This window comes from Triticum aestivum, chromosome 3D (genome assembly GCF_018294505.1).
Source record: "Triticum aestivum cultivar Chinese Spring chromosome 3D, IWGSC CS RefSeq v2.1, whole genome shotgun sequence".
Lineage (NCBI taxonomy): Eukaryota > Viridiplantae > Streptophyta > Magnoliopsida > Poales > Poaceae > Triticum > Triticum aestivum.
In genome coordinates, this window is record NC_057802.1 from 46,466,502 (window position 1) to 46,477,442 (window position 10,941).

Genomic DNA, 10,941 nt, shown 5'->3' on the forward strand with positions numbered 1-10,941 from the left:
AGGTTGCCGTCGTCACAGAATAACAAGGGGTGTGGGTGAGTGGAGGGATGGCCTGGCCAGCGGTGGGAGTAGTATGGGGGCGGTGAGGCGGCAGCACAGCCGGCCACGGGAGGCAGGAGCAGGCGGCACGACCGCTGCTGCTTTGGGCGGCTGGACCAAGAAGACCAGAGGTTGAAGAAGTACTACGGTCGTTGGATGGACATCGTACGGTCACTGAAGCTAGAATCGTTTATATTGACTAAGTTGACAAAGCCCTTGGTACGCTCCAACTTAGTAGGCCCACAGGTCAGCCTCCGAAATGGTGCACCCCAGATGTTAGGGGGAGGAATCATTTTTTGGGCGGCCGAAGCTAAGAATATCCGAGATTGAAGAAGAAGCACGACATCCGTTGGATAGACATCCAACGGCCACTGCTGCTAGAACCGTGTGTTGACTATAATAAGTTGACAAAGCCTTGCATACGCGTCAACTTATTTTTTTAGGGGACGCGTCACTTCGTAGGCCCACAAGTGTGTGGCAGAGAACTTATAGCCCATTTGCGTTTTGTAAGAATGTACAGCCCATTTTTGAATTCTAATGGAATTTACAACAGCCCATTTACAGTTTGTTAAAAGTAAAACCCATTTTCTAGCTAGGACAACGATTAATAATTTCAACCAACCGTTGAAGACAGAATTCAATAAAATTTCCCACATCTTGATGGGATCCAAAATATTTTTATCCTGAAATTTCTAGTCAGATTAAATATAAATTTGTATTACGTAAAAATCCAACCAAACATTGCGCGCGCAACAATGAAAATTTAAGATTTTCAAAATCCATAAATAATATTTTATAAACTAATTTCGTGTTTGGTGCATTTTTTTATAGTTACTGCCCAGTTTTTATAATTACAACCCATTTATTATTTTTAAAGCCCATTTTCCTGTTAAGCCTAATGCATCCCTCCTAGGAAAGATTTGCAGCCCAGCGGGGTGGAGAATAACAAGTTGACCTTGCCTGGGTATTCCTCAAAAAGACGTATAGCTGGGGTAGCCATTTTCATCTTGAAAAAATTAGTATCTGGGCTGGATATCTGGCCTGGGCTAGACGGGCCACAGCCCGCCCAGTTAATACCCTGCTCTCCTCTGAACAACAACGAAATCATCGGCAAGAAAAACTCTGCAATGCTCACCCCTCAAAAACACAAATACTGCTCGAGGTGCTTGGTCACAGCTGTCGGCCGCACCTTGTGCAATTCTCTCGTTTATATTGACTACATAGGTTGACAATGGTGGGGGACAATGATGTCAGGAAACCAGGAGAAAGCAAAAAAAAATATAGTTGTACATAATAAGGAGGCACTTGCGTACGTACGGCTATGGCCCTATTGGGTCCCTAGTGTCATCCAGTCAAAATAATGTCATCTCCTGAATCCTCATGTTCGTTGACAATGTTAACAATGCTCGGCGCCACGGCGAGCGCACCAACTCGAAGGACAACGGAGAGGGCCTCGCGGGCCCTACGGATGGTCTAATACAGCGGCCGCTGCTCATTCAGGAAGCCAGGATCATCGGACACCTATGAGCACCTTCAAGAAACTAAGACGGCATGAAACGGTAAGGCCGCGCTTGGGAGCTCTGGTTTATTTCAAGCTTGTATTAACATACAAGTGTAATTTACTCGTCATCGAAAACAACGCGTAAAATACAGGCGTAATGAAACCGAGGGCCCAAGGTCTGTAAGTAAAACCGGCGGGTTACGCGTGTAATTTGAGAGACTAGTGTATATTTTACGAGCACTTCTATATGGACGACATTACCAGACGATACATGCACGACGTGCGTATCATGCCATCCATGGGCAAGGCTGAAACATCAGCTAACGGCTAGATTAGCAATCGTCCGAGTGTCGTTCAGCGTTTTTATCGTGTGTGAAGTACTTCCGATATTTTACTAGTCGAAATCGACCAACCAAGCGCCTTCGCCCGAGACCATCTGCTTTAATTTACAAGCGTCAGTTTTACAAGTGGTTTTGGTTGGAAAACGACGATCCAATCACGGCCTAATATCATGAGTTGGTCGGAAGATCATATGGTTTCACGTCTAACCTACACGACTTGCCATATAGACTATGATTGAAACATCAGACGATGAACTTCTTAAGCACGGAAACAACAGAAGAGGATGATCTTCTTAACAAGCAAATCACTGGCATTAGATCGACATGCAAAGCAATGCGAAGCATTATTCTCAGGAGGCACGGTGAACAGCTCGTGATGCCGCATGCCACAACATTCCAAGCTCAACTTTGCAATCAAACACAAGGCCTGGCATTACATAGACAACATTCAGAACAAACTCTTAACACAGGAATATCTCAGCAGAGTAACTATTTACTTCTAAACTGAACACAGGAATAGGAAAAAACACTCGACGCTGCTCACAGCAAGGGCGTCCCACTCAAAAATATCAAATGCATGTCTTCTGGCTAACATCAATGAGCAATTTTTGACAAGGTGTTCCAATTCCAATATATTAAACTAACGTCTTCTTGCTAACATCAATGATTAAACTTTGACAAGCTTTTCCCATTCAAAATATGTAATGCCTATGATCGTGGAGTCCTGTCGTAGCTTCTTGTACTTGTTTGGGCACTTTTTGCCCAGGGCACTCCACGTGTTGTTAAATTGCCAATGGTCTCTGCAGACTAGTCATGTGACCGGTGTCTAATAATACTCTGTAAAGCTTCTCGGTCATTCTTTCTGTAATGTAGCGCAAACAGTGACTGCTTCTTTCTGCAAAGTGGAACAACCAACTGGACCCAGTAATGCAGCAGTTTGCCTTGGACACATTGGCTCCTTTTGTGCAGTTCAACTAAAATCGAAGTTGGAATAAAACCGAGCTTTAATTTTGATATCCCTGTAAGCAACAATAGGTATAAGGGAAACAATTACTGATAAATAACGGTTGATGACTTGTACTCCCAGAAGAAAAGCATCTACTGATCTACTTTATCTTAATGGGAAACAAAGCAGGAGAGTAGCAATTCTCCATCAGTGTGATTCATTCATATTGACTGAGACATTATCTTAACAATGCCTTGTTTCAACATGTATAAAGAACGTCAAAGCAGAAAAGTACCATTCCTAAAACAATGCAACTGATTCATTTTAATAGAGACATTATCTTAACAATACCTTGGTTAAACATGTAGAAAGAACTACAAAGCAGGATAGTACCATTCCTAACAAGTGTTGCAGTTTTGAACTAAGATTCAGTAGTTAATTAATTCTGAGAGTGGCATTGCTTAATTTTACCAGCGGCATTAGATTAACGAAAAGCATAAACAGTTCCAGGGGAGAGTGGGCGCAACAACAGTATGTGCTTCCATCTACTTATAAAGGAGGTGATGCAGAGTTTGTTGTAACAAAGCAACAAGCATCATGTCTGGGTTGGGCCCATTTGTTCACTACGTAATGGGAAAAGACAGCAATACAATAGCTTCAATTCAACATTTATTTAAAATAGTACCAAAACAAGTAGCACAACATCTCAAAGCACACTGCACATCATGTGGTTGAGACCAAGATTTGAAACAACTCGCTACGAAGACTGGAAACAAATCTCGATCTCCTTTTGTGCAGTTCCACCAAAATTAAGCAAAGTCACCGGTGTGACATTCAAGTTGAACTGCACAAAACACTCTTAAAACATAAGTGTTTCGAGTAGCGAAGCAAAATTTCACAATAGCAACAAGTTGAATCAATTGCCCTGTTTTAACAGAGGCAAAAAAGGAAACAATTACTTGCCGATAAAGGAGGATGAAACAAACGGTGACAGAAAGAAGCATCTAACTTATCTTGGATGGAAAACAAAGTAGGACAGTAGCATTTCTAAAACGGTTGCATTGATTCATATTAACAGAGACATTCTCTTGAAACAACATTCGTTAAAAATGTAATTTACTTTTAACAGTGGCATTGCTTCAATTTTCCGGCGGCATTCTTAGATTAACAACAGCAAAATAGCTGTATGGGACATGCCAACACCATGTGCGTCCACACGTATAAATGGGTGATGCAGAGTATGTAGCCAAGCAGCATATATGCGCTGGTCCCATATTTGTTCTCTTTGAACCTTCTTCCTATGTGAGGGCAGCAAATCTAGTCCTGCACAAACTACCCGACCCCCCAGTTTCTTTCCCTTTTCAACAAAGAGATCGGTTCCTTACAGATGTGTGTACTGGGTTACCCCCTTTTTCCCTTTTCAACCTACAAAGCGGCTGGATAGCCAGTCTATACTACTTTCCGCCCCTCCTTTCCTCATTGAACCACGTCCTAGATTCTTGCTCCAGCCCACCGCACCCTTCTTTCCTCTTTGAACCAAGACCTAGATTCGACTACAGATCGAAAAAGATCCACATGCAGCTAGAGCAACGACGGTTTCAAAGAAACTTATACCTTAGGGTCGTCGGGATGTGGCAAGGCATGCGGCGGGAGGCCAGATCTGTCCACACTACGTACGGTAGCGAGGAAGAAGGGGTCGGTGGCCCTCCCGCACAGGCGCTGGGTGAAAGAGAACAGCGCAGCCGGCAATGGATTGCCTCCCTCGCCGAAGGCGATAGAGTGAACGCTGCACCTCCTCCCCTTCCCGGTGCGACGGGATACGGACGCCTCCTTCACCAGCTGTGAGGGGGGAGAGAGGGACAAGAGGCCAACGCAGTCTTGTTTAGATCTGGTGAAGAGAGGGTGAGAGACTGTGAATATAGCAAACCCTAGCAAATGAACGCTGAGCCTCCAGCGTGTAACATATATGGAGAGGGTGAGAGAGCGAGACGCGAGAAACTCTATCAAACAAGAGGCTATAATGGAGTAAAAAATCTCTCCATAGCAGTGGTTTTAAATAGAATACGTGCGTTCCCGAAAAAAAGAAACGAAAACTGGCGGACAATTTTTTAAGGGTCTGTCTAGGACACATTTAGATGTGACATCACATCTAAGTTGATGTCCACTCTGTTTGTGGTCTATTTTTTTCCTAGTTCTTTTTGTTTCTTGTTGCTACATTATATACTTGTGGGAGCTTAGATATTATATCCTTAAATAACATCTAGATGTGAATTAGACAAACTGATTTTCTAACGTACCAAGAAAGAAAACTCGATCAAAAACACGCCCCCGCTTCTAGGTCGCGAGAGTCGTCGCGCACACACACATAGACATAGACATGCATATCCGTGTTTACGTAAAATTCCATTTCCATTTCCATCTCCAATCATATTTGTCCAACTGGCACATTATTTACGTTGTTAATTATATACGCAGCAATGTTAACGTACATCATCTCTTGTTTGCGCACGTCCGGAACGCTGCCACGGCCGGTCCTGACCAACCCGAACCCTCTTCATCACCTGCGCGTGCTTCCCGCCCGAAATGGCCAGTGCCGCATTCATGCCTGGCCAGAGCGGACGCGACCTATCACTAGCGCCGGCATTGAAGCAGCGCGCCGGCCGAGAGAGCGTCGCCCGCGCCGCTTCCGGGTGCACCCGGCTGCTCCGCGTTCAAAGGTCGCAATAGCCGGCTACAACATGCATGTAAAAAGTTCTTGGGAGTCCGTGCTACAGCTAGCTATCCTCCCCCAACTCGTCAATCTCTTACAGTAGTGCTAGTACTCCATGGCGCGATCCATCGACAAGCAGGCGGGAAAGTTATCGTATACTCGGTTTGCGGTGAGTGGCATGCCGAGCGACCGTGTGGGGTCGAGCCATGGAGGAGGGTGAGACACGAACACGACAGACGTGATTTAAACGTTGGTTTTGCTCGATGGCGCGATCCAACGAAACGAAACGTTGGTTTCTCTCCGTTTCCATTTTTTCTCCAGAAAAACGGAAACTTTCCACTCCATTTTCATTCCTATTCCAAGGTTGCCCCGTTACAACATTCCATCAAATACAAAGGAAAACTAACACGCATGCTGATGCATCTCAATGATTCACAGATCATAGCCAATATTTACTTCACAACTAAAGAAAAAGGTTGTGAGAGCGTGTACGAAAGAAAAACTACTGATGGGGTCACTACGACTTAAACCCTAAACCCTAAACATGATTTAATTTCCTGGCCAGGTAGAACCTGTCGAAGGAAAGACGGCTGGCACCCTCGGATCATACGATGCTTTTGTGCAGTTCCACTAAAATCGACCTGAGCATCCCTGATGGCAAAGATATTGAAGTGTGATTAGAATAATAGTACTGGCACTAGTTCATGAGACATAAACTCATCACAAGTAGAAGCCGGTAGAAGTAGAGAAAGATCGACATGGAGATGGAGCTACGGCAGTGGAGCAAGCCGGCTCCAAAAGGAAGATGGACTACCTGGGACGTCGGGCTGTAGCTAGAAGGGCGGTTGGGACGCGACATCGGCCCATACCGCGGTGACCCCCGATTGGGATGCATCGACTGTGGGTTTTCTCCCTCGCCGATGTCGACCGCGTCTACGCAGAACATTGTTCCCTTCCCCCAGCTGCGGGATCAGGCCCGTCGTTCTATGCTTGTGAAGAGAGCAACCTAAGCAAGCAGGCTTGTAGCTTAGGCTCCTGCTAGTGTATATATAGTGGTTTTCTTTTTCTCTCCATATCAACCATTTTATATTGTGTACGTGTCATTCAAGAGTGAAATGATGGTTGCTTCTTCCGACTAACTTACTGTGTGATTTGACTGGTCCTTAGTAGCCCCTACACGTACTCCCCTACGTGTATGCAACAGCCACACGTACACATGGACGCAAAAACACGCGCGACGCACTAATGCATGCATGTCCAAGCACACGACGGAACACACACGGTCACGCTCAAGTGCTCAACCCACACGTGCATGCACACACATACTCAGTCAGGGTGAGCTAGTGACCGTATAAACACCGAAAAATATATATATTGAGCGCAATGAGCGTATTATGAAGTCCACTGACCGTATTTTTACAAATATACAGTGACAGACAGTGTATTTATCTTGTTTGAAATTAAGCCATATTAACCGGAGAGGAGGCAGTATGGACTAGCATTACTTTGCTGTGTCCCGTCAACTTGTCGAACGAGGAGAAGGTTGCAGGACGGGAGAAGCTTGCGCGCGGTGGCTCGCAGGACAAGGAGAAACTTTTGACTAATGCAAGCTCTCCCTCGCTCAGGCGGTGGACGTGCAACAGTTAATTCGGTGTCGGATTGCCAGAAGCATACACTATACTACTAGTGCTATTATTGTTCGACTTCCTAAATAGGCGAACAGCCAAGCGCAAATTTTACTAGTACTACTACTATAGTCTATAAAGGTACGTACTATACTAGTACTAGGAACCGGATGGAGGAGCGTCTGCACTCTTATTATAATTTTAAAATGTGATAAAGCAATCTTCAACACATTTGGTTCTCTTCGAGGGTTCTCGCATGTGATAATGGAAGTTGATTGCATGGAACACTCGCCACAATTCTCGCTTAATTCTGGCTCATATCCTGTTACAAATAGTAGCGCTCAATAATATTTCCTCTTTTTTTGTTATTCAGCATGTAAACAAGTCAGCAAACCTTGCGGCGCATCTTCGTGCGAACCGTGCTTGCTGCACTTTGAATGTGGCCGAGAGCTGGCTTGATGAAACACCTCGCTTCCTACTTATTTTTTTGCGGGGTACCTCGCTTCCTAGTGACCAGTGTCGTGGCTGATCATCCTAAGAATGCTTATATATGAATAAAGCTCTCTCATTTACCCGCAAAAAAGATTAAGCCATATTAACCAGAAAGGAGGGAGTATGGACTAGCACTACTTTTTGGTGTGTCCCGTCAACTCGCAGAACGAGGAGAAGCTTGCAGGACAAGGTGAAGCTCGCTTACGCCTTTTGACTAATGCAACCTACCCTCGGTGGACATGCATCAGTCCATTCGGTGTCAAATTGTCAGAGGCATACATTGTAGTACCCAACATGTGGAGTACCATCATTGTTCGACTTCACGAAGAGGCAAAGAGCCAAGCGCAGTAGTACGAGTAGTACTACTACTAGAACCGCATGGTGGAGCGTCTGTACTCTTATTTTTTTATCTCTGATAAAGTACACGTTTATTCCGGAGAAGGGCGGAAAACGGCAGCCCAACATGTAATGAATGATATCGATCAACCAACCATGCTCAAATATATCTTGGCCTCCGTGCGAGCCCGTCTGTGTGTTCTCGCTCCTTGTCTCTCTCAAGGAACGGCGGGTCGGCTCTTTGCCGTCAATTGAGATCGGTTTGCTCACACTCCTGTCCCACATGTCAGTGATATGCCAAGAGGAGGTGCGTTGACCGACTGGCCATACGCGTACTTGGTTTTGCACCTTCATACTACTCCTCCCTCCGTCACAGTTTACAGGGCGCGCTTCATTATGATGCATTTCTCTCAATGCATTTCCACCACCAGAGAGACTTTAGACGCGTTTGGTTTAATGCTCAATTAATTAGGGCGTGGTAACCGCAATCAAGTCCACAATTTTCTCTCCATTTACTGTACTACTACGGAGTGGAGTAAGTGCATGCATGTGTGTACCCGGGGTGGAAGCACTGCATGCATGTGTGTACGCATTATTCCCTCTAGTAATAGACGCCGTGCTATAACTATCAATGCTATTTTTTAGGCCGATCGCTAGTCGCCTTGGTCCCACAGATTTTTTTTCTTTTTTCTGAAGCGCGCTGTATAAACAGTGACGGATGGAGTAGTATGAGCGGATTCAAAGAAGAGCGTATTGATGTTTGCTTCTTCAGAGCAACTTACAGTGGGAAAGGTGGGGCTTATGATTTGACTGCTCAGTACTCACTATTAATGCGGCGCAACGACCGGGCTGAGTCTCCCATGCGGTTGTGCACTACCCCCTCGGTTCTTAAATATACTCCGGAGTATTTGTCTTTCTAGAGATTTCAACGAGTGACTACTCAAATATTTGTCTTTTTAGAGATTTCAAATGGACTGGCACATACGGATGTACATAGACATATTTTAGAGTGTAGATTCACTCATTTTGCTCCGTATGTAGTCACTTGTTGAAATTCTAGAAAGACGAATAGAATATTTAGGAACGGAGGGAGTACACATACGAAGCAAAATGAGTGAATCTACACTCTAAAATATGCCCGTTTGAAAGTTGTAAAAAGACAAATATTTAGGAACGAAGGAGTATAATTTTGTGCATGGCACATGGACCCGGATGATGAAGAGGCTTCTGGCAATGCTATCAAGCTTCCATTATTTGTTTACATAATTGACGTACTATACAAATAATTTTCCAGCGACATGAAATTGTACAATGGTGTGAGCTTTCAGCTTTTGTTTCGTGTGTCTTGCCATCGATGCTCTTTCGGAAACAATAAAAAACTAACTTCCTTGCTAATGCATGTCAATTATTAGCATATCAGAGCTAATAATTACATCAAAACTGAAGACAGAGTTGTGAGAAGGTGTTAAATTAAAATTGATCCATGCTTTCATTGGCAGCAACGTCCCCCCAGCTCTGTCTAAATCAACAAGGCATGTTGGGAAAAAAGTAGCTGTCTGGAGCATGCAACATTCCGATCATTTTGTGCAGTTCCACTAAAATAGAGCTGAGCGTCCCTGTTCCAAAGATATTAAGTGTGATTACGATAATAGAGGACTGCTGATGAAACAATAAACACACAAATAGAAGCCGGTCACCTTTGCAGTCTCTCTTAAGACTAACTAGTTGGAGAAGATTAGGCTCGGAGTTGGATGAGGAGGATAGAGCTAAACCAATCTCCCTTTGTGCAGTCGCACTGAAATGTAGAGACGTTGCCTGTGTGACATTTTAGTACAACTACACAAAACACTCTTAAGAAAAAAGTGATTTGTGCAGTTCACCAAAAGGTCGCAATAGCAACGAGTAGAAAGGAAACAATTACTGGCCAATAACAGTTGATGACACATGCGACGAGAAAAAAGAAGCATATTCCTTGTCCTAAGGGAAGATAACAACACGGTTGTGTTTGTCTAAAACGGTGTGAGGACGAGAATGCAATATGGAAAGTATGCCGGACGAGCTACGTTTTGGGCAAAGAACTATGGAAGATCCACATGCAGCGACGTGGGAAGACGGGCATTGGAGCAAGGCCGGAGGGGATACGTGGAGGTCGTCGGGATGTAACTAGGTGAGCGGCGGCGGGCGGAATCTGCGAGCAGGTGGCGTAGGCCCTGCCGCGCCAGAGCTTGGTCAGAGAGAACGGCGTGTACCGTAGATCGGGACGTGCTGCCTCGGCGCCGTCAAACGGAGAAACGATGCACTTCCTCCCTTTCCCCCGGCGGATGGGATGCGGCCGGATCAGTGACCAACGGTGAGAGAGAGAGAGAGGCCACCGCACTCCCTTTCCCCCGGCGGACGGGATGGGGCCGGATCAGTGACCAACGGTGAGAGAGAGAGAGGCCACCGCACTCCCTTTCCCCCGGCGGACGGGATGCGGCCGGATCAGTGACCAACGATGAGAGAGAGAGGCCACCACGGCCTTGTGTGAGATACTCTGAGGAGCGACAAACCAGGCAGGCAGGCTCCATTGTATATAGTGAGCGGACTACCTTTTTCTCCATAAAAATCGTTTTATATTCTGTGTACGTGCCATTGAGCGCTATAACTTTATTTAAAAATAACGCGGCAACGCGTCAAGTCGAACTTTGTTTCGTGCACGCGTGGTACACGACCTCCCTAGGTAAACAACCGCTATAGGCGTTCAAATTAGCACGTGGGCTGCCATTTCGTAAAGAAATGAGCTCCACCGTGTACCCGCGCGGGTGTGGCTGGGCACGAAGCGTGAGTACGTGCACGGTGCACCTATTCTCTTCTTGTATACGTACACCACCTACGTGGGGTTGTGTGAGAGAGATACAAACCTAGAGAGATATAGTGTGTGGGTTCTTGAGAGTTTTTGGGGGGGGGGTCAA